The sequence below is a fragment of the Octodon degus genome, unplaced genomic scaffold (genome assembly GCF_000260255.1).
Source record: "Octodon degus isolate 3935 unplaced genomic scaffold, OctDeg1.0 scaffold00184, whole genome shotgun sequence".
NCBI lineage: Eukaryota > Metazoa > Chordata > Mammalia > Rodentia > Octodontidae > Octodon > Octodon degus.
The window spans coordinates 3,119,033-3,124,359 of record NW_004524760.1 but is presented as its reverse complement, the minus strand read 5'-3'; positions in this window follow the sequence as shown (position 1 = coordinate 3,124,359).

Sequence of the window (5,327 nt, the reverse complement as noted above, 5' to 3'; positions counted from 1 at the left end):
CATAGAAAATTGACTAAAAATAGAAAAACTTGCTCAACCAGAAAATAATAATGAAAGTGCATTTTCTAAGGAATTAAGCTCCCAAAACTCCATTATGTATTCATAATGAAAATTTTTCCTAAAAATGATTCTAGTTAATGTGCATTATATTTGAATAACATTAAGACAATACAAAAAAAATGCAGATTTACAATATTTTCCCAGCTCTCAATAAGCAGCATAGATACAATCACTCTCTAAAGCATATTAAAAATTGACTGAAAAATGTTTTTCTAACCTTAGTATAGATTCCCTTATAGTCTTCAAATTACATAATCTGCAAGGTCCATGTCAAGTCTAGACTTCTGTGTGACCCTATTGCAGATAATTTTTTCCAAAATTATTTTAGACCAAGTCAAATCACCTCATCTTTGATGACTTTCTTTGATTTTTCATTGCCTGAATGTTTCAGGCAATGCAGATGTTCAGTGGAGAAGCTATGCAGATATAGTTAAAATTTTTAGGTTCATTGTACAGTGTGTCCCTGTATTTTGTAAAATATGGTTGCCAAGGTTTTACTTTTCAAAAATGTTCCCAAAATGAGCAACACATTGAGACCATGAAACAAGGAAAAGAATAGGAGTTCTGTGGTCATTACGAGATAAGAAGACTTCAAAAATTTATTATGAATAAAAATACAATATATATATATATACTTCTTTCATAGGTATTACTTTTACTACATTGTCCTAAACTTTTTATTTGGTGGGGGAGGTATTGGGAATCGAACTCATGACCTCACACTTGCCAAGCAGGCACTGTGCCACTGAGTTATATCTCCAGCTTCCATTGCCCTAAACTTAATACTATATTTGAATGTGATAGCATGATCTGGGCATTAACAGTGTTTGATTAAAAATAAATTAGCTTGAGAAATTAATTAAGGCATGAAAATCATGTAAAAGTGGTGAGTTTATTTTTAAACTGGGTACTTTTTTTAATATAAAGCAACTCTTTCAGGGGACCAGTTCTCTCCAATTTATGCATAGATTATTTGACAGAACAGTTGAAATATCCCACACCACTTTTGCACAGTAGAAATGCAAAACCCAAAGAATTCATATTTTCAAAACTGTTAACACCCTCTCAAGTTTCAATAATTCATTCAATTTCTGTAGAAAAATACAGGCTGTATTTTTCTTACTGTTAATTATTTATGTAGCTCAGTTTTACAAATAGGTTCTCAATATCTGATAGCCAGCAAGAATTTCACCTCCCAAAGCATTTTCTTCAGGTCTTTTTGCATTTACCAATGTTATTGCAATAATTCATCTTGTGGTTATGAATTGCCCTCAGATTTTTAATATTTATTTCCATGAGAAGAGCTAATTTTTTGTATCAGCATTTTTTCAAATTCTGTATCATTTCTAATATTTTATTTTTTATTTTCTTTACAATAAAGCTAGAAGCAAATTTTAAAACATTTGTATTTTCTTTAAAATAGAAACTAAAAAGCATCTTAAAAACATTTTTTTCAAAACTTAGATTGTTTCAGTTCCTAGATTTATGGCACCCTGCACATTTACATACCTGTTAAAGGTAGTGCTGTAATATTAGGTGACAGCTAAGAGAAACGTAATCTGATGATGATGGCATAAGGGTCACACATGGCTGAATAGCATTAGAATATAATATTGCTACACCAAGCAGAATAAGCATAGCATCATAACAAAGATGACTTAAACAAAGTCAGGTCCCATTCTTCTCCCACTTCTGTTTTTTAACAGCATTTACTGATGTAAGTGGATATTGTGGGGAAGAAAAAAAAGACTACTACCGCCTATTTCTGATTTTAAACATTTACAGTGTTATATATTATGCATAAGTCTAAAGGGGTACTTTACAAATTTTGTCATTTACATTATCCTTACAAAAATGTGTAACATCACCAAGTAGATCACTGCCTAGAGGAGGACAAAGAGATGTAGACTGAAAATTGTGTGATACAATGACTTTTACGAGGCCAGCATTTGTTTTATATAAGGACACTATAAGGTAACTATCAACCAATATCCTATTTGAATATTGATACCAAAATTCTCAGAAAAATCCTACAGTAACCAAATTTAACAGCGTATTGAAAGGACTATAAGTCATGATTAAGTGAAACTTAACCCCAGAAAGCAAGAATGATTCAGTGTATGAAAATAAACCAATCAATATAATACATCATGTTAACAAATAAAAGGGAAAGCATCATTTGAGTTGATACAAGAAAAATACTTGACACTTTTCAACACCCTTTTATGATTAAAATACCCTCAACTAACTGGCTAGATGAAACCACTTCAACCTAATAAAGGCAATATGTAAATAAACTGTAGCTTAAAAATCACAATGATGAAAGATTGAAAGCTCTTTCTCTAAAATCAAGAATAAGGGGTCAGGGAGATGGCTCAGTGGAATAAGTGCTTCCCTGGCAAGCGCAAGGGCCTGAGTTCAAGGAGTCTTGCTTTTGCTTCTTTTATTCAATAGAGTAATGAAATTCATGGCCAGGGTAATTAGGTGGGTGGGGAGGGGGGAAGAAGGCCTCCAAATTGGAAAGAAGAAATAAAATTATTCCTGCTGACGGATGACATGATTTTGTATGTAGAAAATTGTAAAGGTTTCACATACAAAAACAAAAGATCTGGTTAAACTATTCAGGAAAGTTGCAACATCACAAAATCAGCATGTAAACATCAGCTGCAATTTTATACACCAGCAATGAATAGAGAAAATAATTTCATTTTTTACTAACACTCTCCTTCCTATCACAAAAGAAATAATTTTAACCAAGGAGGTGAAAAGCTTCTAAGCTAGAAACTACAAAAATTATTGAAAGATATTAAGGCACAAATAAGTGGGGAAAAATCTAATTTATGAATTGGAAGACTTGATATTGTTAAAATGTTGATGTTACCAAAATAGGCCCTGGGAGATAGCTCAGTAGAACACTAGAACAAGCACTTGCCTGGTAAACGCAAAGTCCTGAGTTCAATCCCTGGTACCACAAAAAAAAAAAAAAAAAAAAGAAAAGAAAAAAAAGAAAGAAATATTACATGCTTTCAAAACTAAACAAAAAAGGGGATAGAAATGAAGGACCATTTTGTATCTGTATATACAAAATAGTTAGGATAGATATATAGCTACTTTCTCTCAATTCAATGAGAAGAAAGATTTGTACTAATAGTGTTTGGACAGGATATCATGTCTGCATCTTGTACTATGAATAACCACTATGAAGACAACAACATGCAATGTATTAATTATTGAAAATGTCCTACTAATTGGTTTTGAAACTATCTCATTGCTATTTGTTTCGCAATAAAATTAATTTAAAAATTATCAAAATAGTCTATAGAGTCAATGTATCATTCATATACTAATGATTTTGCAGAAACAAAAAATAATCCAACTTAAAATTCATAATATTAAGTGAAATAAATCAGACAAGAGACTTACATGATTTTCATTATATAAAAAACCTAAGTATAAATACAGAGCAAAATGAAATCTAAATAGTAGGAGACAGAGAGATAGAACCTTTATAAAAGTGAAGGGAGGGGCGGGGAGATGGCTCAGTAGAATAAGTGTGTGCCTGGCAAGCACAAGGGCCTGAGTTCAATTCCTGGTTCTGCCAAAACTGCCAAAAAATAAAAGTGAAGGGAACCAAGAAATGGAGGGAGGGGGAAAGTTTACAAGTGGAGGGAAGGGGATTAAAAATAATTTTAATGTGCTGTATATAATGAGTGCAATCATTATGTACTACAACATACTTTTTTCCCCCTGTATTTTAGGGAAAGGTCTACAGGATGTTCAGGGCCTCACTACTAGATCAGACTCAGGTGATTCTCCTGTTTATAGCCTCCCAAGAGCTGGGATTACAGGTGGGTGCCACCTCGCCCAGTCACAATTGCCCTCTCAGCTCACCCTGGGGGCAGGCCCGGCCCAGCAGACCCAGGGATTGAACTGCTGGCCCCTGAGCCTGTTTGCAGGCACTTTAATCCTCTGAGCTATTTAGCCGACCCTCAATATACTAATTTTTAAAAATTCTTAACCTTAAAAGTTTATTGTGAAGTAGAAATAAATGGTTCAAATGGAAGGGGAATTAAGGAGGGGAAAAGGGAGCAAGGAAGGAGGGGAAAGATAAAATAAGAAAAGGAGGATAAAACTGAAACAAAACTTTCATAAGTGAGGGGAAAAAGGGTTGAATTGAAGGAAGGGGAATGAGAAGAAAAGAGGAATCAAGATGTATCATGTACATCATGTACAAATTTCTTAAGATGAATGTGATAAAAAAAGATAAATGTGATCATTATATGTATCTAAAGTGTACCAATAAAAATAATAAAAAAGTAAAAAAAATTTAAATAAAAAGATTAAGAAATTAAGTAAGATTTATAACTTCCCAAATAGTTGAATGTATTGTATAAAACCATGGAATTGATGATCTCTTGTATCTCATTTAAGACCTACTGCAAATCTATGTTGTTCAAAACAGAGTTAGTCTGAAGTAAAGCTAGACATGGAGCAATAGAAAAGGAGTTGTCCAGAAACAAACATTTGTACACGTGATCAAATGATTTTGACAAATATGACAAGACCTGCCGCTTGAGAGTGAAAATCTTTCACAGAATGGTATTGGGAACGCTGTATACTATGTGTGCATCCCAAAAAATGAAGGTGGTCCTTCACTCTATATCATGTGCAAAAAATAACTAAACATGAATCAAAAGCCTCAATGTATGATATAAAACTATAAAACCAAAAACATGAAGAAAAAAAAGAAAACACAGAAAAAATGCATGCCATTGAAATAATAATTTGATTATAATTACTTGAATATCACATAAAATGATTACTTGGATATTGTATTAAAAAAGCACAGGCAACAAAAGACAAATTGAACTTCATTTGAGTGAAAAACTTTATGTATTAAAAGACACTCTTGGGGCTGGGGATGCAGCTCATTGACACAGTGCCTGCCTGGCAAGTGCAAGGTCCTAAGTTCAATTCCTGGTTACTCCCCCTCCAAAAATAAATAAATAAAAGATATTCTTAATAGAGGGAAAGTAGAGTTAACAAAATGGAAAAAAAATTCAAATCATACATTTAATAAGCAGTTAATATCCAGAATATATAAAGAACTCCTACAGCCCAGCAATAATAAAAGCAGGCACAGGACTTAAATAGGCATTTCTCCAAAGACAGTATTCAATTGGCTAATGAGAACATGAAAATGACTCAACACATTTAATCATCAGGGAAATGCAATTCACAAATCACAATGAGATACCTACTTTATA